The sequence below is a fragment of the Psammomys obesus genome, unplaced genomic scaffold, assembly GCF_907164565.1.
Source record: "Psammomys obesus unplaced genomic scaffold, mPsaObe1.curated_primary_1811, whole genome shotgun sequence".
Lineage (NCBI taxonomy): Eukaryota > Metazoa > Chordata > Mammalia > Rodentia > Muridae > Psammomys > Psammomys obesus.
Window position 1 is genome coordinate 7,483,061 of NW_026589732.1, and position 25,519 is coordinate 7,508,579.

General features: G+C 39.0%; 1 pseudogene; it reads left to right on the forward strand.

The window, feature by feature from the left end:
• Positions 1 to 12,606: 12,606 nt before the first annotated feature.
• Positions 12,607 to 25,519, forward strand: part of LOC129675252 (importin subunit alpha-1-like) — a 68,006-nt pseudogene continuing 55,093 nt past the window's right edge.

Consider the following 25,519-nt stretch of genomic DNA (forward strand, 5'->3'; position numbering starts at 1 on the left):
TTCTTGTTATTCCATACGAAGTGGACAATTTTTCTTTCCAGGTCTGTAAAGAATTGTGTTGGCAATTTGATGGGAATTGCATTGAATCTGTAGATTGCTTTTGGTAAGATGGCCATTTTTACTATGCTAATCCTGCCAAGCCATGAGCATGGGAGATCGTTCCATCTTCTGATATCTTCTTCTAATTCTTTCTTTAGAGACTTGAACTTTTTTTTCATACAAGTCTTTGACTTGCTTGGTTAGGGTTACATCAAGGTACTTTATGTCATTTGTGGCTATTGTGAAGGGTGTTGTTTCCCTAATTTCTTTCTCAGCCCTTTTGTCTTTTGTATACAAAAGTAGGAGGGCTACTGATTTTTTTGAGTTAATTTTGTATCCGGCCACTTTGCTGAAGGTGTTTATCAGCTGTAGGAGTTCCCTGGTAAGAGTTTTTTGGGTCACTCACGTATACTATCATATCATCTGCAAATAGTGATACTTTGACTTCTTCCTTTGCAATTTGTATCCCGTTGGTCTCCTTCAACTGTCTTATTGCTCTAGCAAGGACTTCCAGAACTATGTTGAAGAGATAAAGAGAGAATGGGCAGCCTTGTCTTGTCCCTGATTTCAGTGGGATTGCTTTAAGTTTCTCTCCGTTCAGTTTGATGTTGGCTATAGGCTTGTTGTATATCGCCTTTACTATGTTTAGATATGTGTCTTATATCCCTGATCTCTCCAATACTTTAAACGTGAATGCATGTTGGATTTTGTCAAATGCTTTTTCAGCATATAAGGAGACTATCATGTCTTCTTATAGCCTCATTTCTACAGATTAGTAGAATTCAGAACACTGTCACAAAGGTAACATGAAAATTATTAACAATTACGTGTAACATGCAGGGTTTCCAGAAGGTTGTGAAAGAAGAATGGACCAGGTCTTAAGCAAGAACAGTAGAAAATAACTTCATCCAACTGTCACTTTTTGAATGTTGATGAAAATAATACTGGAATTTCTTTTTAGAAAAATGAGAGTGCTTTGTTACAAACAATTGATACACAGCACTTGTTTGTGTATGCTCAGTAAACATTCTCTCATCCTCCATAAAAGCTTAGACAGTGATTTTGTAGAGTGATGAAATCAACGATTCCATCTGAAGATTACCATGTATAAATTAATAATCCACAAAGTTCATCAAAACTGGATTGTGTCATCAGAAACAAAGCTCAACCCTATTTGTGATCCGCTTTACTTCTTAGTTGTAGAAAATAGGATAATAATGTTTTACCAGAAAAAAATATTAGCAGAGATGTAATATTGAAGAATGCATGACATAGAACCTTCTCTAAAAAACTGACATTCAAGTATGTTCCCTGACAGTATAATGTATGCACTACTGTGCCGATGTGGCAGCAGAGTCAGCATACACTCCCTGCAGAGAACACCATCCTACCCTCCATGCTGTGTTCCCTCTATGCTGCTTCCCCGTTCTCTAAAATAACTTAAAGTGACTTCAATCTCATTTTACCTACATAGATATTAATCTACACTTACTTTATCCAATTCTTTTCTTTACTGTCTGCAAGAGAAAATATTCTCCTGTTTTCATATGTGTGTATATCACAATCTACTTTTTTTCATGTACATAAGCAATCACGCCTTATCTTTTTCCTTGTTTTTCAAGGACTTGGTAGTATAATATAGTAGCTATGTTCAAGCAGCTGCAATAAGATTGTACAAACAACATTTGTGCTCAAAATGTTTTATGTTAACACAGATTTTTGTCCTTAGGGGTGGTATAAAGGTGGTGTGTTTACATATGTTTGGTGAACACAGTATTTTTCAATTTAGGTAATTGTTTTATATTCTACAGCAGCATAGATAGCATACTATTTTCATGTTCTTTTATATATATAAAAGGGAGAGCTTATTTAGATTGCAATTAGCAACTCAGACTACATTGCTGAGCTCCCTGCAAAGCGTTAGACATGGCAGGAAAATAGAGAACAAAAAATGACTCATGGCGTGATACTCATTCACGGTCCTAGGTTGGCTTCCATTGCACAGGAGTCCTTACTCCATCTCCTGGTGCTGGGTTTATGGAAATATGTTCCGTGGGCACAGCTAGGATAATAGTATTTTTATTTCATACTTTTAAGTTAGTTTTTATTTGTGTTAGCAACTTATGTAACAGATGGCTATTATCTTCATTGAATGGTTTGTTTATTTTCCATAATATATTCACATTGAAGCAAATGAATCCCTGAGCCACATAGCAGGCAAGGTCACACAATCTTTATATTAAGTATTACCTATCTATACATCTCTGAATTAAGAGAAAACATTCCATTCACTTTAAAAACAACTAAAAAGTATAGAATATCCATTACATGTAAAGAAATCAGTCCTTTAGTATGATTTTTCCCATTTTCTAAAATGGTCTTTAATATATTTTCCTCAACTGTTCTTAAAATATGGTCTAGTGTGTGTTTATTTTCCCTACTCTGATTTCATTAACTTAACTGTCAATTCTTAGTTGACTTTATATTTTCATTTTTAAAAAGCCTTTAGTTGTTTGCCTTCTTCTACCCACCCATTAAAGAATATCTGAAGCAGCTCCCTCCTTCTGGCAGTAAATTTAATAAGGGCTTTCCCTGATTCTCTGTGGAGATGAGTATTACTTCTACATCTTTTATTTTTAATTATTTTTATTTATTACAATTTATTCACTTTTTATCTCAGGTGTAGCCCCCTCCCACATCCCCTGGGAATCCTGCCATCCTTCCCTCTCCTCCTCCCATGACATTCTCCAAAGTCCAATGATAGGGGAGGTCCTCCTCCTCTTTCATCAGACCCTAGGCTATCTGGTCTCATCAAGACTCGTTGCATTGTCTTCCTCTGTGTCCTGTAACACGCCCCCCCCCCTGCGCCGCCTGCCCTGCGCAGGGAGAGGTGATCAAAGAGCCAGCCAATGAGTTCATGTCAGGGACTGTTCCTGTTCCCATTACAGGGAAACCCGCTTGAAGACTGAGCTGTCATGGGCTACATCTGTGCAGGGGATCTAGGTTATATTCTTGAATGCACCTTGTTTGGAATATCAGTCTCAGAAAAGACCCCTGGGCCCAGATATTTCGTTCTGTTGCTCTCCTTGTAGAGCTCCTGTTCCCTCCAGGTCTTCCTATCTCCCCTTTCTTTCATAAGATTCCCTGCACTCTGCCCAAAGATTGGCTATGAGTCTCAGTTAGCATTTGCCTTGATACCCTGTTGGGTAGAGTCTTTCCGAGGCCCTCAGTGGTAGGATCCTGTCCTGTTCCCTGATTTCTCCCTCTTTCGATGTCTATCCCATTTGCCTTTCTGAATGAGGATTGATCACTTTACCCACAGTCGTCCTCCTTGTTTAGCTTTAGGTGTACAGATTTCAGTATGATTATCATATATTATATGTCTAATATCCACTTATAAGGGAGTATATACAATGTGTGTTTTTCTGCCTCTGGGATATCTCACTTAGGATGATGTATTCTAGTTCCCACCATTTGCCTGCAAATTTCATGATTTCCTTGTTTTTAATTGCTAAGTAGTGTTCCATTGTGTAAATGTACCACACTTTCTGTATCCATTCCTCAATTGAGGGACATATGACTACATCTTAAATTGAAGAATGCATTGCTAGTTCATATGCAAATACCCAGAAACTACTTCATCTGCTGTTGGTTATTTGCAATGCACTATACTGACATTAAAATGTGGTCCTATAACTTTGCTTACTGTTTCAGGAGATCTGTAAGCAGCTCGTAATGTCCACACACTGTTAGATGAAACTTTTTTTTTCTTGCAAGTGTTGGGATCTGCATACAAAAAGCACTTACATGGATTTCTAGCTTTCACTTGTTAGTGGCTATGCATAAGCAGTTCTAGAAATGTTGCCAGCAACTGTGTTTAGATTCATAATTGGAAAGGAAACAGGAAATGTTCACTTTTGATAAATTGTCTTGTCTTCAAACTAGAAATCAGGGTCATGCATGATCTCAAGAGGATTCCAGGTATGAATTATGCCTGAGATTCAAATATGAGTTTGGCCATGAAAAGCTAGATTTTATTAAAAAGCAAATAAAAAGAAATAGCAGCTCTTATTATGTTGGAATTGTGGCAATTTCTTAAATCAAGTTAGTGAAAATACCATGAAATTATTGCAAACCCGAAGGACACAAAAGCAATTTACAGAGCCTAAATTCGAAGAGCTGCCTCTGGAAATTGGGTTTTCAAAGAAATCAAAACAGAACTGGAGTGGATTCTGCCTTGCTGTCACAATCAAACCAAATAAAGAGAACAAATAATTAAGCTGAAAGTTAAGGGGAGTTTTCTGAAGAGAACCGAAGAGATATTAATGGACATATTGGATAAGGGTAAGATAGAAAATGAGATATTGATGGTGAAAATAGATGAACAGAAAGCAGTATAGGCATGCTGACATTGAACTGTTTTCAAAGAGAAAATAAAACAATGTGTCTTAATTATTGATGTGTTTAGAATTAAGCATCCAGTAGCACTCAAGAAAGCTCTCATTTGACAAAATCATAAAGTAAAAAGTATCTTGGGCATTAAGAGTTTGATTACACCAGATTTTCTTTTCCACTTTTGAGGAGACAATTTGCATGCCTGGATTCTTCCCTAGAGAAATTAAACAAAGTACCGTAGCATCACAATACCTAAGCCTTGTTATTTTTTAGTGCAAATATTTTTCTTTCTAGAACATTGTTATTTTAGTGCTAAACTTTAGATTGGATTTGTATTCACAGCCCATCACTCTGGTGCCACCGATTCTCTGATTTGGTATTTTACATTATTAGCCTGTGTTAGAAACCTTAAATGTCCCTGAGAAATGCTTTCTGGGGGATAGGATTTCATAATATTTAATATATGACAGCGTGGAGTTGCTGCTATAATTGCTTAATTTAATTTTAGCAGTTTAACATTGTATTTATGAGATATTTAGCACTGAACTCAAAGTGAGATGTCATAAACCTACTAATGTAAGAATGAAAAACCAAAAGGCAGAAGTTGCTGCTTGGCCCTCAGCTTTCCTTGAATTCTCAAAATTAACTCATATCAAGCAGCACTACATTGACCTTTGTCTCTTGGCTTCAGTACACTAGTCACTTGACTAAAGTCCAGAAAATTTAGTGAAATTTAGGGCACTTTACTTCAATAACAAAACTTCAGTCAGTCTGGCATCAAAATTCTTGCACAAAAGCTTTGGGGTGTTAAGTGTAAACTGTTGTTTAAACCCAGTGAAAGCTGAGTATTACTGTTGCTTAAGAGAAGTGATACACATACCAAATCATTTGTAGGAAAAGTGCTGTCTTACCAGCTGAACCTTTTGCCCTGATGAGCTAGATTGGGTGATTTCTTGAATCTTTTCACTTCTGAGTTTCTCAGTTTCATAACAACGAAACCCCATGGAAATAGCCAGGTGGTAGAACAGGAGTTACCTTTGTTCCTGCATTTCTATGACACCAACTTGTTATAGTTAATAGAGCAAAGATAGGCTCTTGCAAAATCCCAACAGATCCCAAGACTTGGAGCACAACAGGTGAGCAGTGAGGGAAATGTCAGCCTAAGGCCTTATCTCAGAGGTAGCCAATAGGCCCACCCCTACCACTGTCTGCTGATGAGGAAGGGAGGAACCACAAGTTCCCATGTCTCCTTTAACAGATAATTTGACTTTGGTTTTATTTGTAGACCCCCATGACACTGAATTTATTTTTTTGAATAACAACAAAATTAGGAGAAAAAAATAAACATTCAACTTAAAAAGGAAAGAATGTAAGTTTAAAAGTAGAAAAAATGCACCGCAAAAACAGCTCTGAATTATTATATTCACTAAATTGAAAATAAGGAGTGACAAATCTACTTGAAAATACAATAAATTGAAATTGAAAGATGAATGTATAGAAACCGATGAAAAATAAACCAAGAATAAACAGCTCTTAACAAAGATCTAAAATGAGATGAGTAAATAATTGTAGTGTGTATTTACAGACAAATATTACTCCAAAAGACGAAAGTGGGGGAAGTTCTTCCAAACTCATTGGGACAACATCACTTATTTTACTTACATCAAAGTAAAACCTGAACAGAAATTATAGCACACTAAAGCTCTGATTCATAAACGCTGAAAAAAAACACAACAAATATTAGCAACTTGTATCCAGTAGTACATTAAAAATAATATATGCCACATTTGCGTGAAATTTATCTTCAAGGAACAAAATTTTTAACATAATACTGATAAAATACAACTAAAAGTAATATATATATATATATTATATATATATATATTATATATATATATATCAAGCATTCTCTTATTCAGTATTTTTTCAGGTTAAAAAAATTCCCAAAATTTGAATGTATAAAGAGTATATGCACTTCAAAGTAACAAAATCAATACATAAAATCTCTATATCTCATTTGATATTCAATTATCAAAAGCTAATATGATCCCTATTACAAGCAATAAATATTTTGATGGGAATTGCATTGAATCTGTAGATTGCTTTTGGCAGGATGGCCATTTTCATAATGTTAATCCTACCAATCCATGAGCACGGGAGAGCTTTCCATCTTCTGAGATCTTCTTCGACTTCTTTCTTCAGAGCCTTGAAGTGTTTCGCAAACAGGTCTGTCACTTGCTTGGTTAGTGTCACCCCAAGGTACTTCATGTTATTAGTGGCTATTGTGAAGGGTGTTGTTTCCCTAATTTCTTCCTTGGCCCTTTTGTCTTTGGTATACAGGAAGGCCTCTGATTTTTTTGAGTTAATTTTGTATCCTGCCACTTTGCTGAAGGTGTTTATCAGATGAAGGAGTTCTCTGGTTGAATTTTTGGGGTTGCTCATGTATACTATCATATCATCTGCGAATAGTGACACTTTGACCTCTTCCTTTCCAATTTGTATCCCCTTGATCTCCTTTAGTTGTCTTATTGCTGGCTAGGACTTCAAATACTATGTTGAAGAGATATGGAGACAATTGGCAGCCTTGTCTTGTCCCTGATTTCAGTGGGATTGATTTAAGTTTCTCTCCATTGAGTTTGATGTTGGCTATAGGCTTGCTGTATATTGCCTTTACTATGTTTAAGTATGTGCCTTGTATCCCTGATCTCTCCAAGACTTTTAACATGAATGGGTGTTGGACTTTGTCAAATGCTTTTATGGCATCTAAGGAGATGATCATATAGTTTTTCTCCTTCAGTTTGTTTATGTAGTGGATTACATTGATGGATTTCCATATGTTGAACCACCCTTGCATGCCCGGGATGAAGCCTACTTGATCATGGTGGATGATATCTTTGATGTGTTCTTGGATTCTGTTTGCAGGTATTTTATTGAGTATTTCTGCGTCAATGTTCATAAGAGAGATAGGTCTAAAGTAATCTTTTTTTGTTGGGTCTTTATGTGGTTTAGGTATCAAGGTGACTGTTGCTTCATAAAATGAGTTTAGTATTGTTCCTTCTGTTTCTGTTTTGTGGAATAGTTTGAGGAGAATTGGTGTGAGCACTTCTTTGAATGTCTGGTAGAATTTTGCACTGAAACCATCTGGCCTAAGGCTTTTTTTTTTGGAGGGGAGACTGTTAATAACTGCTTCAATTTCCTTGGGGGATATAGGGCTATTCAGTATGTCTACCTGATCTTGACTTAATGTTGGAAGATGGAATCTCTCAAGAAAATTGTCCATTTCATTTAGATTTTCAAATTTTTTGGCAACTCAATTCTTTACAGACCTAGAGAAAAAGATTCTCAGCTTCATATGGAGAAACAAAAAATCTAGAATCTCCAAAAAAATCCTGTACAACAACAGATCATTTGGAGGTATCTCCATCCCCGATCTCAAGCTGTACTACAGAGCAATAGTAATAAAAACTGCATGATATTGGCATAGAAACAGAAAGGAGGATCAATGGAACCAAATAGAAGACCTAGAAATAAATCCACAAACCTATGAATACTCAATTTTTGACAAAGAAGCCAAAACCATTCAATGGAAAAAAGACAGCATCTTCAACAAATGGTGCTGGTCCAACCGGATGTCTACATGCAGAAAAATGAAAATAGATCTATATTTATCACCCTGCACAAAACTAAAGTCCAAGTGGATCAAAACCTCAACATAAAACCAGATAATCTAAATCTATTAGAAGAAAAAGTGGGGAAAAGCCTAGAACTCATTGGCTCAAGAGACAACTTCCTGAAAAGAACACAAACAGCACAGGCTCTAAGAACAACAATCAATAAATGGGACCTCATGAAACTGAAAAGCTTCTGTAAAGGAAAGGACACTGTCATCAAAACAAACAACTGCCTACAGATTGGGAAAGAATTTTCACCAACCCTTTTTCTGACAGAGGGCTAATATCCAGTATATACAAAGAACTAAAGAAGCTGAAAAGCAAAAAACCAAGTAATCCAATTAAAAATGGGGAACAGAGCTAAACAGAGAATTCTCGACAGAGGAATATCGAATGGCAGAGAAACACTTAAAGAAATGCTCAACCTCATTAGCCATTAGGGAAATGCAAATCAAAACGACCCTGAGATTTCACCTTACACCCATCAGAATAGCCAAGATGAAAAACTCAACTGACAACACATGCTGGAGAGGTTGTGGAGAAAGGGGAACTCTACTCCATTGCTGGTGGGAATGTAAACTGGTACAACCACTTTGGAAGTCTATCTGGCACTTTCTGGATATAACAATTAGGAATAGTGCTTCCTCAAGACCCAGCTATACCACTGCTAAGTATATACCCAAAATTGGCTCAAGTACACAACAAGGATATTTGCTCAACCATGTTTATAGCAGCTTTATTTGTAATAGCCAGAACCTGGAAGCAACCCAGATGTCCATCAATGGAGGAATGGATAGAGAAATTGTGGTATTTTTACACAATGGAATACTACTCAGCAATCAAAAAGGAGGAAATCATGAAATTTGCAGGCAAATGGTGGGATCTAGAAAAGATCATTCTGAGTGAAGTATCCCAGAAGGAGGAAGACATACACGGTATATACTCGCTTATATAGACCTATAAGATATGATAAACATAATGAAATCTATACACCTAAAAAAGATAATCTAGAGAGCGGACATGGGGTAAGATTATCAATCCTCATTTACAAAGACAAATGGGATGTGCATTAAATGTATGACAGGAGTCTATCGCAGAAGGCATCTGAAAGACTCTCCCTAGGAGTGTTTCAAAGCAGATACTAAGACTCATAACCAAACCTTCGCCAGAGTACAGGGAATCTTATGAAAGCAAGGGAGTTAGTATGATGGTAAAAGGATAGGAGCTCCACAAGTACCAAATATATCTGGGCACAGGGTCTTTTCTGAGACTGACATTCAACCAAGGACCATGTATGGATATAACCTAGAACCTCTGCTCAGGTGTAGACGGTGGTAGCTCAGTGACGAAATCTGTTCCATACTAATGAAACAGGGACTGTTTCTGACATGAACTGATTGGCCTGATCTTTGATCACCTCGCCCTGAGAGGGGAGCAGCCTTACCAGGCCACAGAGGAAGACAATGCAGCCACTCCTGATGAGACCTAACAGACTAGAATCAAAAGGAAGAAAAAGAAACCCTTCCTTACCAGTGGACTTGGGGAGGGGAGTGTGTGGAGAAGGGGGAGGAAGGGAGAGGTTGGGAGGGGAGGAGGGAAGGAACTAGAGGGGGGATAAAAAGTAAATAAAGTCTAATTAAAAAAATCTTTGTAACAGCATGGGTTATTTTGAACTATATTATTATAGATTAAATAACCTAAACACAATAGGATAAATACATATTTTCTCATTTATAATATGGAATCTGAAAAATATCACAAATCATCCAGGCTAAGATAGAGTATAGAGTGGTGTCCATCAGGAAGAGAGTGATGGAAAAATGTCACGGAGTGTATAGTTTCATCCAGAAGATGAATACCTTCTTGAGTACAGAATAAATCCTTATTATAAAGACAGTATTTTATAGATAAAAGTCTCTGAGAGTAGTTCTTAGAGGTCTCCTCATAAAAAATATGTGGAAGAATTTGAAGTTATGATTATGTTATTTGGTTTAGTTGTGGCTACTCCTTCACCTGTAAGCTTATGTCTAGCCCTCAATGTCTACTTCTTAACTTAAAATGGATGCAGTTTTACTGGACAGTTATACTTCAGTACAGCTGGAGAAAGGGGAAAAATACTGTACCCTAAAGGTGTCTTTTGATTCTAAATGTAGAGAGGACAAGAAAAGAAAGAAGGCAAACCTCACCAGTGATTCCTTGAAAGATATCAATGATTTAGTTTTTGTTTATCTATTGTGAGTTATATTTTTATTTATTTAATTTCAATTAGTACTGTCCATAAGGACATGAGCTTGGGGTCACTCAGGGGAAACTTACCTCTCTAATGAAATATGCTGTGCCTCACCCAACAGTCTTCAACTGCCACTAACTCCTCTGCTAGGGAGCAGTCTTTGAAATTCCTCTGCCCTCCTTGCTTAAGTAGCTTGATTTTATACATACCTGTTTTGTTTACATGTGTGCAATTCTATGTCATGTGCAGAGGACAGTCATAGATCTCACTGCCCAAACCTGCATCTTTAACATTTGGCCTGAAGTAGTTGGGCATCTCTTCCTTGCGAATAAGAGGAAGATTTTCTGATCGATATCACAATCTGTAAGTCCTTTTCTGGGTTGTCAGAGAGATGAGGACTGAAGCAGAATACAAATGAACCTAACATTTATCTGGAAATAAATGCAATTGCTGCTTTTAACAAAATGTCAAAACTACAGGGATACAGTGATAGACCAATGTTTGCCAGATGATAGAACTCAGAACTGCAAAGCAAATGTGAGAAATTCAGTGTGATGAAATTGTTGAGTATTTTATTGAGATGGAAAATCACAGCTCTAGGTGTTTTTCAATATTCACAGGACTCCTGACTAAGAACCAAATACTCATCTCAAGAAAGAGATTGCATATATGAAAATAATGCACACATAAGTACAGCTACACACACACACACAACCAGAAAGTGAGGAACATTAAGATGGAACACAGCTTTAACAAATGAACCTAAATGTTTCTGATATGTTTCATGCTGTCATGAAAGGACTGGAGAAAAAACCCAAAAGCTTATGTTACTTTGGATATTGTAATTTTTTAGAAACTCTAAGGCTAAGACAAAAGGCACTCTTCATAAACTGTATTCAGAATTCACTTGTAAATATTCGTGCATAATGACATAATGTTTTATGGTTAAGCAGAGAATAAACAAATGAATAAGTGAATGTCTGGTTAAGATTGTTAGTTATGTCTATGCTTTTTCTGAAGAGGAAGCCAGAGGCAAGAAAGAACATATTTGAACTTAAATGATTTTGAATCAGAGACATCAACCTGAATTTGTTCCTCAAATAGGCTATGAACAGATAGTAAGAGAAATGAAAAACTAAATAGAAAAATAGATGAATGACAAGTTAGTGGCTAGATGATGATGATCATGAAGTTGATATATAGATGATAGAGAATAGAGATAGATAAAGATAAAATCAGAGGGAAGATAGAAGATATATAGGTAGTAAGACAAATTTATAAGTAAATCGATTATACATGGGCCACACAGATATGAGCATTTATATATTGATATGTTCATATTAATTGTCAAAATAAGTTTTCGTTTCTGTGCATTTTCTTTTTTTAAAACACTTTGTTGATTCTTATTGAGGATCACATTATGCACCCCAGCCCTGCTCATCTTCCAGTCCCTTATATCTGTTCTTTATATCCTTGCAGCTCCTCATCTCCCCAAATAAAACACACACAAACACACAAACACACACACACACACACACACACACACACACACATACTACCACCACCACCACCAACAACAACAACAGAAGCAACCACAAGAAAACCCAAAGCATTAAAGACATCTCATTGTGAAAGCCGTATTTTGTCACAGTGTGACGCATTGTATATCACGCTATTTGCACATACATGCAAATTTTCATTGCAATGAGTCATTGGTCTGGTTCAAGATCTCTGGCTTCTGTGACACCATCAATATTGGATACTCATCACTACTCCTCTCCCAATTATCCTCTTATTGCCCCATATATAAGATCCTGTAGCTTTGGAACAGCAAGACTGGACCTTTCATACACCCCTTCTGTTCACAGATGATAGAAATTTTGGTGTGTCAATTTAGATCCCTGAACCTGGGCCAGCCAGCTCTGCCTTATCCATACCACCAGGGCAAGCTCTCTAGCACTGCTCTGGCTAAGCCACCAATGTTGCCATCTGCAGGAAGTAGGGTCAGCTATTCTACTCTAAGGCCCTTAGGGTCGGCTCACCATGCTGCCAGAGCAGTGCAATCATGGTGCCAGGGACCATTCTCCCAAGTGCTTCAGAATGAGAAAGACTAGGACAGCTCACCTGCTTTTACACCTTCAGGATTGGCTTTTCATTTTCTTTGCCATCAGGGCCAGCTTCACTGGTTTTCCCAGGCGAGGTACAGGGCCCCCTCTCCTCTCTCAAGAGTCCTACAGTCAATGAGGGGTCAGGGCTAGCTCTCCCACTCTCATGACCCCAGGTCAGGCTCTCCTGGCTACTGCAGGTGAAAGGTGGAAGGAGGAGGGCATCAACCCCCAACCAAGCCATCTCAATCCAGACAGGTAGGGAAGACTAACACTCCCGTATTCTCACCTTTGGGAGAGACTCACCTGTGCCTCCTCCACCACGGCTCACTCTACTGTGCTCTCCAAAAGAGGTACAGAGCTGGCTCTCCTCAGTGCTACAGCTATCTAGTGGTAGGGCCAGCTCACCTTCTCTAATGACTTCACAGCCAGCTCTCCCTACTGTCATAAACTCCACCCCCACACCACCTCGACTGGAAACATTTCCATTTTACTTCCTAGACAAGTCTCGGGGCCCGCTTTTCTGAGCGCTACCACCGGAAATAGATGGAAACACTTTCCGGAGCACTGCATCTAATGAGGGGTGCAGCCAGTTATGCACTGCCCCTGGATATCTACATGGTCCCCCGTGGACCAGGAACATTCCTATGTTCTCTAGTGGTAATTTGAGCCACAGACAGAGACATCAACCTCCTGCTGGGTATCCATAGATTCAGACACGGCGCTTAGCAGTAGCTCCAGCTGGGACTTCACCATGGCCCCAGGTGCCTGGGCTGGCTACTCCTCTCCACCCTCAGTCTCCAGTTCCATCTCTCTTCACATTGCTCAAGCTGCTCTACTTCCCTTTTTTTCCCATCTGTCCAACACATACTCAAATGTTGTGGTGGCTCCTGCTGCAGTCTGGCCACACAGCTAATGGGCCCCTGGGCAACACCCTCCATCTGTATTGTATCTATGGCCTACGTATGCCATGTGCTGGAGAGCAGGTCTATAAGTGCCATGGTGGTCCACAGGTCTCTGTGAGGTGTGTCTTCCTCCTCATGCACCTCACTGCCTGGATTTGACTTGGTTTGATTTTCATGAGTCCTAAGCATAAGACAGCTTTGGCCACCAGTTAAGATAGGATGAACAAAGGACTTCCGCCTACATGCCCCTAGTTGATAGATGAATAACCCCACCAATAAGGTGTCTTTTTGCCCATTGTAGGTGGTGGGGAAAGTTTTTAAAAAGTACTAACAAAAAGAAAATGTCCTTTTAATTTGGTTTTGGATATTAACTTGCCGTATATCGCCTTTATTGTGTTTATGTATGCACCTTATTTTCCAGATCTCTCCAATACTTTTAACATGAAGTTGTATTTTTTTAATTTATTTTTATTTATATATTAACTTTACATCCCAATCACACGCTCCCCCTTCTTCTCCTCCTGGACCCACCATCCAACTCTATTTCTTCTATCCCTGCTCCCCTTCTCCTCAGAAAAGGGGAGCTCCCACCACCATCAACTTACCCCAGCACATCAAGTTACATGAAGACTGAGTTCATCCTCATCCACTGAGGCCAGGCAAGGAAGCTCCATTAGGTGAAAATGACCAAAAAGCAGGCAACAGGGTCCATGTGATAAACAGCACCCTCTCTACTTAGAATTTATAGTGGTGGGAAGGGAATACCAATTCACCTACAAAACCTTCAACCCAAAATTTACCCTGCCTACAAGATGTGCAGGGAAGAAGATCGAGTAGAGACTGATGGAATGCCCAACCATGCCTGCCCAACCCAAGACCTACCTCATGGAAGAGAGCTAAACACAGAGACCATTACTTATACTTAACTATGTTTACAAGTAGGAGCCTAGCATAATCATCCTCTGAGAGGCCCCATATAACACTTAATCTAATCAGATGCTGAGACTTACAGCCAAGCATTAGGCAGAGCTTGGGGAGTCCTGTGGAAGAGTGTTGGTGATGGAAGCATAGAAGGATGCTAAGGAACCAAGAATGACACAAGAAGACCAATCAAGTCAACTAACCTAGGCCCATGGGAGCTTACAGAGATGGAAGCATCAACCAAAAAGCCATCATGGGATGGACCTAGGTCCTATATACATATGTAACTGATGGGCAGTTTGATCTTCATGTGGATATTGGATTTTGTCAAAGGCTTTTTCAGCAGGTAATAAAATGATCATTTTTTTCTTTCTCTTTGTTTAAATGATGGATTTTATTGATTTATGGATTTTCATATATTGAACCATCCCTGGCATAAAGTCTACTTGATCATGGTGGTTAGATCTTTGATATGTTCTAAGATTCAGTTTGCAAGGCTTTTATTGAGCATTTTTCATCAATGTTTATGAAGAGTGCAATAGAGAATCACAAGTGCATGCATTGTGTTAGAAGACATTTATTATTTAATTTTATTTATCTATTTACTATGATTTACTCACTTTGTATCCCCATTGCAAGATTTTTACCTGCCTCATTGTTGGTATTTGTGAGAATGTAGGGCAAAATGTGTCACGCTTTGCAGAGAACCTTCATTGTGGAGGAAGCTCTTCCTGACCTACTCTCATTTCCATTCCTGCCTTGACCTAAAAGTAATTCCAAACTAAAGTAAAATCAGTTACTTTGAGATGAGATGACACTTGGTTTAATTTTATTCTAAGAAAGTTAAATTCTAAGAAAAAATCACAGGAAATATAGAAAGTGCTACGAGTGTTGTAGTCTTAACAGTGTTGACTGCTAGGGTTAATCTTTATTGATAATTTTAATAAATAAATACTAAAACAATTAAATGTCTTACCAATGGGCTAGACTCATTTTTCAAAAAAAAAGATAACTCTAATGTTACGAGGTAAACTTAATAATTTTACTTCTCATATTATTTAGCTATGCACTAATGAATTACTTAGACCTTTTTCTCAACATGTGGGTTGTGATCTCTTTGGGAGTTCAGTGTCCCTTTCACAGAGAGCATCAGAGAACACAGATATTTATATTATGATTTATAACAGTAGCAAAATTACAGTTAATGAAGTTGCAAAAAAATAATCTTATGGTTGGGGCTCACCACATGAGGAATTGTATTGAGGGTCACAGTATTAGGAAAGTAGAGAACCACTGTTCTAATGGTTTCTTATTCTTCACCAGTTTGAAAAAGTCACATTCTGTACTACAATACATATTGTATGTCCTTGTCTGTTTGTGCTGCGGTGATTGGGCTGTTTTCTTTTTCCATTAAGACTTTATCTCATTTACCTCTTCATTTAAAGGACATGGGGTAAGATTATCAATCCTCATTTAGAAAGACAGATGGGATGCGCATTGAACATATGACAGGAGTCTACTGAGCGCATTTGAAAGACTCTAACTAGCAGTGTTTTCAAATGCTTCTTTCTATAAATTGTTCTGAACAATGGAATTTCATTACAACAATACAAAGTATCTAATTTAATGATTGAATAACCCAATGGTTCTTACTTTTCCTGAGCTGAAGGAAGTGTGATTTGCAGACCTCTCAGTTTTTTCCACCCACATGTCGCTCACATCTCATTCAGGAGGTTGTCATTTTTTTCACAATGATGTCCAATGTTTTCATCATGATGTTGAAATATTTTTAATGTGACTATCCACCATGACATAATTTATGCTTTCTTTATAACTTACAAATTTCTCATTAGACTTTCCAAGTATTACTAAGCATTTTATTATCTGTAAGATTTTAATTCCTAAGCTTTAGCAATTTGATATGTTTTTACTATCTTACCAGTTGCACTCCTATCTCAGAGACATTTACCTCATACATATGTTCATGTTCACAGACACATACTCCTCTCTATGTAACTTCATGAAGATTTTCATATCAAAATTTATTACTCTTGTTTTCATTGCTTACTCCAATATTTAATGAAACCTGGTCAAAATTAATACCTTGACTCTAATAATTATATATAAATTGACTTCTTGTTGAAATTATTTCTGACAGTAATTTGTGTGCTACAGTTAGTGATATCATTTGACAGTTGTCTGCGATAACTCTCCCCCATACCAAGGGAAGTAGTAAAGCCCATTGCAGTAATTTTTTTTTTCATTGTTTCTGTGCTTTCCTCTTAAATTTTTATTTGGTATGTTTTTCTTAACTATGTTTTTTTTTTTTTTTTTGGTCTGTTTGTTTGAGGTTTTATAATTTTTTTTGAAATTTATTTTTTTCTTATCAGTTATATTTTATTAACTCTGTATCCCAGCCGTGTCCCCATCCCTCATTCCCTCCCAGTCCCTCCCTCCCTCATCTCCACCATGCCCCTTGCCAAGTCCACTGATAGGGGGGACCTCCTCCCCATTCATCTGATCCTGTTTTATCAGGTACCTTCAGGACTGGCTGCAAAGCTCTCCTCTGTGGCCTAACAGGACTGCTCCTCCCTTGGGGGGTGGGGAGGCCAAAGAGCCAGTCATTGAGTTCCTGTTAGAAATAGTCCTTGTTCCCCTCACTATGGGAAACCAATTAGTTACTGAGCTACCACAGGCTACATCTGAGCAGGGGTTCTAGGTTACATTCATACATGGTCCTTGGTTGCAGGTCAGTCTCAGAAAAGACCCTGTGCCCAGATATATTTGGTCCTTGTGGAGCTCCTATCCTTTCCTCATCAGACTAACTCCCCTTCTTTCATATGATTCCCTGTACTCTGCCAAAGGTTTGGTCACGAGTCTTTGCTTTGAAAACACTGCTAGTTAGAGAATTTCAAATGCGCTCAGTAGACTCCTGTCAATGTTCAATGCGCATCCCCTCTGTCTTTCAACACGAGGATTGATAATCTTACCCCATATCCGCTCTCTTGATTACCTTTTTTAGGTGTATAGATTTCATTATGTTTATCATATCTTATAAGTCTATATAAGTGAGTATATACCGTGTTTGTCTTCGTCCTTCTGGGATATTTCACTCAGAATGATCTTTTCTAGATCCCACCATTTGCCTGCAAATTTTATGATTTCCTCCTTTTTGATTGCTGAGTAGTATTCCATTGTGTAAAAATACCACATTTCTGTACCCACTCCTCCGTTGATGGACATCTGGGTTGTTTCCAGGTTCTGGCTATTACAAATAAAGCTGCTATAAACATGGTTGAGCAAATATCCCTTTTGGGTACTTGAGCAAACTTTGGGTATATACCTAGCAGTGGTATAGCTGGGTCTTGAGGAAGCACTATACCTAATTGTCTTAGAAAGTGCCAGATAGATTTCCAGAGTGGTTGTACCAGTTTACATTCCCACCAGCAGTGGAAGAGGGTTCCCCTTTCTCCACAACCTCTCCAGCATGTGTTGTCACTTGAGTTTTTCATTTTGGCCATTCTGATGTGTGTAAGGTGATATTTCAGGGTCGTTTTGATTTGCATTTCCCTGATGGCTAATGAGGATGAGCATTTCTTTAAGTGTTTCTCTGCCATTTGATATTCCTCTGTCGAGAATTCTCTGTTTAGCTCTGTTCCCCATTTTTTTAATTGGATTTCTAGGTTTGCTGCTTTTCAGCTTCTTTAGTTCTTTGTATATACTCGATATTAGTCCTCTGTCAGATAAAGGGTTAGTGAAGATTCTTTCCCAATCTGTAGGCAGGTGTTTTGTTTTGATTACAGTGTCCTTTGCTTTATAGAAGCTTTTCAGTTTCATGAGGTCCCATTTATTGATTGTTGCTCTGAGACCCTGTGCTGTTGTTGTTCTTTTCAGGAAGTTGTCTCCTGTGCCTATGAGTTCTAGGCTGTTCCCCAGTTTTTCTTCTAACAGATTCAGAGTATCTGGTTTTATGTTGAGGTCTTTGATCCACTTGGACTTTAGTTTTGTGCAGGGTGATAAATATAGATCTATTTTCATTTTTCTGCCTGTGGACATCCAGTTGGACCAGCACCATTTGTTGAAGATGCTGTCTTTTTTCCATTGAATGGTTTTGGCTTCTTTGTCAAAAATCGAGTATTCATAGGTGTGTGGGTTTTTTTCTGGGTCTTCTATGCGGTTCCATTGATCCTCCTTTCTGTTTTTATGCCAATACCATGCAGTTTTTATTACTATTGCTCTGTAGTACAACTTGAGATCGGGGATGGAGATACCTCCAGATGACCAGTTGTTGTACAGGATTGTTTGGGAGATTCTGGGTTTTTTCTTCCTCCATATGAAGCTAAGAATCTTTTTTTTCAAGGTCTGTGAAGAATTGAGTTGGTATTTTGATGGGAACTGCATTGAATCTGTAGATTGCTTTTGGCAGGATGGCCATTTTCACAATGTTAATCCTACCAATCCATGAGCACGGGAGATCTTTCCATCTTCTGAGATCTTCTTCAATTTATTTCTTCAGAGACTTGAAGTTTTTCTCCAACAGGTCTTTCACTAGCTTGGTTAGTGTCACCCCAAGGTACTTTATGTGGTTAGTGGCTATTGTGAAGGGTGTTGTTTCCCTAATTTCTTTCTCGGCCATTTTGTCTTTGGTATACAGGAGGGCTTCTGATTTTTTTGACTTGATTTTGTATCCTGCCACTTTGCTGAAGGTGTTTATCAACTGGAGGAGTTCTCTGGTTGAATTCTTGGGGTCGCTCATATATACTATCATATCATCTGCGAATAGTGACACTTTGACCACTTCCTTTCTGATTTGTATTCCCTTGATCTCCTTTAGTTGTCTTATTGCTCTGGCTAGGACTTCAAGTACTATGTTGAAGAGGTAGGGAGAGAATGGGCAGCCTTGTCTTGTCCCTGATTTCAGTGGGATTGATTTAAGTTTCTCTCCATTGAGTTTGATGTTGGCTATAGGCTTGCTGTATATTGCCTTTACTATGTTTAGATATGTGCCTTGTATTCCTGATCTCTCCAAGACTTTAAACATGAATGGGTGTTGGACTTTGTCAAATGCTTTTTCAGCATCTAAGGAGATGATCATGTGGTTTTTCTCTTTCAGTTTGTTTATGTGGTAGATTACATTGATGGATTTCCATATGTTGAACCACCCTTGCATGCCTGGGATGAAGCCTACTTGGTCGTGGTGGATGATATCTTTGATGTGTTCTTGGATTCGGTTTGCAAGTATTTTATTGAGTATTTTTGCGTCAATGTTCATAAGAAAAATAGGTCTGAAGTTCTCTTTTTTAGTTGGGTCTTTGTGTGGTTTAGGTATCAGGGTGACTGTTGCTTTATAGAATGAGTTTGGTAATGTACCTTCAGTTTCTATTTTGTGGAATAGTTTGAGGAGAATTGGTGTGAGCACTTCTTTGAAGGTCTGGCAGAATTCTGTGCTGAAACCATCTGGCCCAGGGCTTTTTTTTGGAGGGGAGACTGTGAATGACTGCTTCAATTCCCTTGGGGGATATAGGGCTGTTCAGTCTTTCTACCTGATCTTGACTTAATGTTGGAAGATGGAATCTATCAAGAAAATTGTCGATTTCATTTAGATTTTCAAATTTTGTGGCATATAGGTTTTTGTAGTATGACCTAATGATTGAATTTCCTTTGTGTCTGTAGTTATGTCTCCCTTTTCATCTCTGATTTTGCTGATTTGGATAGTTTCTCTCTGCTTTTTAGTTAGTTTGGCTAAGGATTTGTCTATCTTGTTGATTTTCTCAAAGAACCAGCTTTTTGTTTCATTGATTCTTTGAATAGTTTTATTTGTTTCTAATTGATTGATTTCCGCCCTGAGTTTGATTATTTCCAGCCATCTGCTCCTCTTGGGTATATCTGCTTCTTTTTTTTCTAGGGTTTTCAGTTGGGCCATTAAGTTGTTTGTATGTGATGTTATGAATTTCTTCTTGTAGGCACTTAGTGCTATAAATTTTCCCCTGAGCACTGCTTTCAATGTGTCCCATAAATTTGGGTATGTTGTGCCTTCATTTTCATTGAATTCTAGGAAGTCTTTAATTTCTTTCTTTATTTCTTCCTTAACCCAGCTGTCATTGAGTAACAGGTTGTTCAGTTTCCATGTGTGTGTAGGCTGTTTGTTATTTCTGTTGTTGTTGAGGTCCAGCTTAAGTCCATGGTGGTCAGATAGAATACAAGGGATTATTTCAATCCTTTTGTATCTGTTGAGGCTTTCTTTATGACCAACTATATGGTCTCTTTTGGAGAAGGTTCCATGCAGTGCTGAAAAGAAGGTATACTCTTTTGAGTTTGGATGAAAAGATCTGTAGACGTCTATTAGGTACATTTGATTTAGGGTCTCTGTAAGTGTTTTTATTTCCCTATTTGTTTTCTGTCTAGTTGATCTGTCCCTTGATGAGAGTGGAGTCTTGAAGTCCCCCACTATTAGGGTTTTAGGATCAATGTGTGATTTAAGCTTTAATATTGTTTCATTTACGAATGTAGGTGCTCTTGTATTTGGGGCATAGATATTCAAAATTGTGATGTCCTCTTGGTGGATTTTTCCTTTGATGAGAATATAGTGGCCGTCCTTAACTTTTTTGATTAACTTGGGTTGAAAGTCTATTTTATTAGATATTAGGATGGCTACTCCCGCTTGTTTTCTGGAACCATTTGCTTGAAAGACATTTTTCCAGCCCTTTACTCTGAGGTAGTGTTTATCTTTGTTGCATAGGTGTGTTTCTTGAATGCAACAGAATGATGGATCCTGTTTCTGCAACCATTCTGTTAGTCTGTGTCTTTTTATTGGGGAGTTGAGTTCATTGATGTTGATAGAAACTAGTGACCAACAATTGTTACTTACTTTAGATGTGGTGTTGTTGGTGTCACTGAGTTTCATTGCTTGTCTTCTTTTGTTTTTTTTTGTTGTTGTTGTTGTTGTTGTTGTGTAGTTATCTATTTCCTCTGTTTCCTTAGATGTAGTTGTTTTCTTTGGTTTGGAGTTTCCCTTCTAGTAACTTCTGTAGAGCTGGGTTACTATGTAGATATTGTTTAAATTTGGTTTTTTCTTGGAATATCTTGAATTCTCCGTCTATGTTGATTGAAAGTTTTGCTGGGTATAGTAGTCTGGGTTGGAATCTGTGGTCCCTTAAGGACTGTATGATTTCTGTCCAGGCCCTTCTGGCTTTCATAGTTTCTGTTGAGAAATCTGGTGTAATTCTGATAGGTCTACCTTCATATGTTACTTGGCCTTTTTCCCTTGCTGCTTTTAGAATTTTTTCTTTGTTTTGTAGGTTCAGTGTTTTGACTATGATGTGACGTGAAGAATTTCTTTTCTGGTCTAGTCTTCTTGGTGTTCTGTAGGCCTCTTGTATGTTTATGGCCATCTCCTTCTTTAAGTTGGGAAAGTTTTCTTCTATAATTTTCTTAAAAATATTTTCCGGACCTTTGAGCCTGATGTCTTCTTTTTCTCCTACTCCTATTATTCTTAGGTTTTGTCTTTTCATGGTGTCCTTGATTTCTTGGATGTTTTGTGTTTGGAACTTTTCTGATTTTATTTTTTCTTTGAGAGACGTGTCAATTTCTGCAAGTGTATCTGCGGCTCCTGAGATTCTTTCTTCCATCTCTTGTATTCTGTTGGTGATGCTTACCTTTGTAGTTCCTGATCTTTTCTCTATGTTCTCCAGCTCCTGGTTTTTCTCTATTTGTGTTTTCTTTATTGATTCTAATTCTGTTTTCATATCTTGCACCATTTCCTTCATCTGTTTTAAATGTGGACTCCTGCTTTTCTCTGATAGCTTCTATTTTTTTGTCCATTTCTTCTCTATGTATCACTAATTATGCCTCTACTTCTTTGGGTATAATTGCCTGTATTTCTATGAGAGCTTTGTTTATTTCTTCTTTAGTTGCCTTCATTTGTGTGGACATTTCTTTGAGAGCTTTGTGCATTTCTTCTCTGTTTGCCTCAATTTTTGTGGTCATTTCTCTGAGAGCACGATTTGTTTCCTCTTGGTTAGTCTCGATTTCTTTGGTTATTTCTCTGAGGGCTTTGTTCATTTCATCTCTATGGGCCTCTAATAGCTGGAGAAACATAGTTTTGAGGTCGTTTTCTTGTATATCTAGTGAATTGAAGTGTCCATTGTTTTGTGGGGTTGCTGGTGAGGTCATTATGTCCTGATTTTTGTTGGGAGTGTTCTTATGTCTGCCTCCAGCCATCTGGTTATTTATAATCTTCACTGGTTGTTCCTCGAGATTGTAGTTTGGGCTATGGTCCTCTCTTTCTGTTTTCTGGACTGTTTTTTTCAGGAAGAGGAGAGAGGTTCACTGCTTTGGGAGTGTGCACTGTGTTTTCAGTTATGCCTAAGTAAAGAATGTGACGCTGGCGCTATTCGTGTGCCTTTTAGCGGGCGCAGTGCGCATGCACGGTTTCTCTGACTATTGCAGTGGCCTGCAAGCCACTATTACGCAGTTCTGACTGAGATCCAGGGATTGTTTGCCTGGATTACCCTGGTGGACCTGCAAGGCAGAGGCTTCAATGTTGGGGTCGCTATCCCAAGAATCCCTCTGATGTGCACACTAGGAGTGTGGGTGGCAGGGATCTCATCTGGTTGCTTCTGTGGAGAGGCCCTGGGTCTGGGGCAATCTCTCCCTAGAAGGCTCACTCACTCTCTTGCAGGACCAGTTGGAATGCACAGGGGTTCCCCTTGCTCACTACTCTCTATTTTGGTCCTGCTGCGGAAGTGCACGGGTAGGCTAACAGTCAGCTCTGTGACACTGTGGCCGCAGGACTCGGTGTCCACCTTTCCTGTGTGCTGCCTCTTTGTCCTTTCCCTCTGCCAGGAGGGGTTATTTTGACTGGTCCCTGGGTGGCACGGGAAAGAGTTAGGGTGAGTGTACTCAATTCCAGATCCCGGGCCCAGATCTCTCTGCCAGAAGCAGCCTAGCGGTAGAATCTATGTTTGCTGATCCCAAGAGAGTACCGGGTAGGGTTGAGTGTCCTCAGATCCAGAGCTTGGGTTTCTCTGCTAGGGGCCGCTGGAGAGAGGGTGCTGTGTCCTTTGCAGGCTGCCTCTCTGTCCTTCCCCTCTGACCTTCTCCTCTGCTAGGGCAAGCTTATGGAGGTGCTCTCAGGAGAGTGCCAGCAGGGGTTGGGGCTTCTCAGTAGGATCCTGATCCCTGAGCCGGTGGCGTTTGTCTGCGGGGGGGGGGGGGGGCGGTGATGGAACTTGCTGCTAGACCTTATTGCACTGGACCTAGGATAATCTCAGGACGTGTAGAATGACCACAGTCCCAGATCCCGAGCTGTAGTTTGTTTGCTAGGAGCGAGCGGCAGCACTGGAGTTCCAGCACTGTGAAGCCTCTGTGTGCCTCTTTATCCTCCTGCTCAGCTGCGGCAGGGTGATGGTGGCGTTTGGGGAGTGCCCGAAAGAATTGGGTTTTCTCAGCCCCGATCTCGGGTTGGGGTACAGACAATGTGGTCTGTGGCAGATTCTGCTGGACGCCTCCTGCCTCCTCCAAAGAGGGAGTAGGGATTTTGAGCTGGGTGCGCAGCTGCAATCAGTGCGTGGTGGCGCGGGAGCTCAATTGTGATGGTGGCAGGTACCCGTGGTCAGAGAGACCTTCCAGGGAAAGACTGCGTGACCCGTGACCAGTCTGGCAACTTTGCTTCTCCGTGGGTTTTTTTTTTTTTTTTTTTTTGCGACTGGGACTCCCAGCCTTAGCCCCCCTTGTGCCCACCAATCAGCCTGGGACATTGATTGTGACAAGCAGGCTTGCAGCACCAGCCCAGAGACCCAAAGCCTGCATTAGCCGGGTTCTCTTCCGGGTTCTGGCTGGGCAGCGGAGAGTGGACCCAACCGCTTCCCATGCTGTGGGAGCCTCCCCTCACCTGGGAAACAGGATAGATCGCTGTTGTTTTAGGGCCCAGAGTTCAGTCTCCTGGTCGCTGCACGGAGTGTGTTGTCCTGCTTCTCAGACATGGTGTTCTCCTGGTGCCACCATCTTGGCCCCTCTGTTTTTGTTTTTGTTTTTTTTTTTTATTTTTGGGGGAGATAAGGTTCTGTAGACATCTATTAAGTCCATTTCATTTAAGACCTCTGTAAGTGTCAGTATTTCTTTGTTTAGCTTTTGTCACAATGATCTATCCCTTGGCAAGAGTAGGGGGTTGAGGTCTCTCACTTTTAGGGTTTTTTGGGATCAATTTGTGATTTAAGCTTTAATAATGTACCATTGACAAATGTAGGGGCCTTTGTTTGGTGCATAGATGTTCAGGATCATTATGTCTTCCTGGTGGATTTTTTCTTTGATGAGAATGAAGTGTCCCTCTCCATCTTTTTATTAATTTTGGTTGAAAGTCCATTTTATTAGATATTAGGATGGCTACTCAAGCTTGCTTCTTATGTCCATTTACTTGGAAAACCTTTTTCTAGCCCTTTAATCTGAGGTAGTGTCTACCTCTGTTGCAGAGGTGTGTTTCTTGAATGCAGCAGATTGTTGCATCCTGTTTCCTGAACCAATTTATTAGTCTGTGTCTTTTTATTGGAGAGCTGAGCCCATTGAAGTTAATAGATAATACTGAACAATGATGGTGGTGATTGTGTGTTTGTTTTATTTTGCTTTTTTTGATGTGATGACCTCTTCATTCTGTGTTTTCTTGGGTGCAGTTGATCTTGTTGGGTTGATGTTTTCCTTTTAGTATTTTTTGTAGGGCTGGGTTGCTGCATATATATTGTTTAAATTTAGTTATGCCATGGAATATTTTGTTTTCTCCTTATATGTTGATTGTTAGTTTTGCTGGATATAGTAGTCTCAGTTAGCATCTGTGATCCCTAAGCTTCTATATGATATATACCCAGGCTCTTCTGGCTTTCATAGTCTCTGTTGAGAAGTCTGGTGTGAGTCTTATAGGTTTGCCTTTATACTTTATGTGGCCTTTTTCCTTTGCTGCTTTTAATATTTTTTCTTTGTTCCATAGATTTAGTGTATTGATTTTTATTTGGCAAAAGGAGTTTCTTTTCTGGTCTAGTCTAATTGGTGTTGTGTAGGCCCCTTGTATGTTTATGGGCATCTCTTTCTTAAGGTTGGGGAAATTTTCTTCTATGATCAACTGGAAATATTTTCTGAATTTTTTTCTTTGTTTCTATTTTTTTTAACTTCTTCGCTGAGTTTGATTATTTCCAGCCATCTACTCCTCTTGGGTGTGTCTTCTTCTTCTTCTTCTTCTTCTTCTTCTTCTTCTTCTTCTTCTTC